This window comes from Gavialis gangeticus, unplaced genomic scaffold (genome assembly GCF_001723915.1).
Source record: "Gavialis gangeticus isolate Ggan-Ray unplaced genomic scaffold, GavGan_comp1, whole genome shotgun sequence".
NCBI lineage: Eukaryota > Metazoa > Chordata > Crocodylia > Gavialidae > Gavialis > Gavialis gangeticus.
Genome location: NW_017729032.1, coordinates 99,156,984 through 99,157,943, shown reverse-complemented (window position 1 = coordinate 99,157,943; position 960 = coordinate 99,156,984).

Sequence of the window (960 nt, the reverse complement as noted above, 5' to 3'; positions counted from 1 at the left end):
TCCGACCCTTAATCTATGAATCTATGAATCTATGGGGAAGTACCACTGCTTTTATATACAAATTAGGTTAGAGCACTCACTTTGGATGACAGAGACCCTACTCTGCCTAAGTTGTAGAAGAGTTTTACTGAGCAACAAAGACCAAGAATAAAAATCGCTCTACATCCTGGAGATTATGGCATGCACCTAAGCAACCAGGGTTCCAGTCCTTACTTTGGTGTATATTCAAGTATTTAATGCAAAATGGAACAGTTTCAACAACAGGCACTGAGACACTCCCAGCACAGATTAGAAAATACCATATTTACTCACATACATTTCCTTAAAATCAGCCCCCAAAATTGGCCACATCTACCAAGAATAGCACCCCACTTTGATTCCTGCTCACAGCTGCAGTGACATGTCTATTCAGGTAGCCTAGGGAGTCAATTGGCTTAATGGCTCATTGTTAGTCACTCCACAGATGTAAATGACCATCACTCCTTTATAATGGTCTTAAGGTTGCTTGATTAATGAAACATCTTTCTAGCAATTTTGCTATTTTTGTAGCTATTCCTGGTCTCTTCCCACATATTTCACATCCTTTTGAAAACTGGAGATCCACCAATGGAAACCAGCCTTCAGCAACAGCTTGCTGGGGTCGTTTGACCCCAGTACTCTTTCCTGCCATGGCAGGAGGTCGGACTCAATGATCTGCTTAGGTTCCTTCCGACCCTACCAACTATGAAACAGCCAGGGTTTCAAGCCCTAGCACTTTTGGTTAAGCAGGAAAGGGAGGGTAAGTGAGCTGAAGGCTAGTCTCTGTCCCTTCTCTATGCAGCCATTAGAAAGAACTTCTTCAGAGTAAGGGTTGCCAGAATCTGGAATGGGCTCCCAAGGGAGGTGGTGCTCTCCCCTACCTTGGGGGTGTTCAGGAGGAGACTGGACAAGCACCTAGCTGGGGTCATCTGACCCCCCATG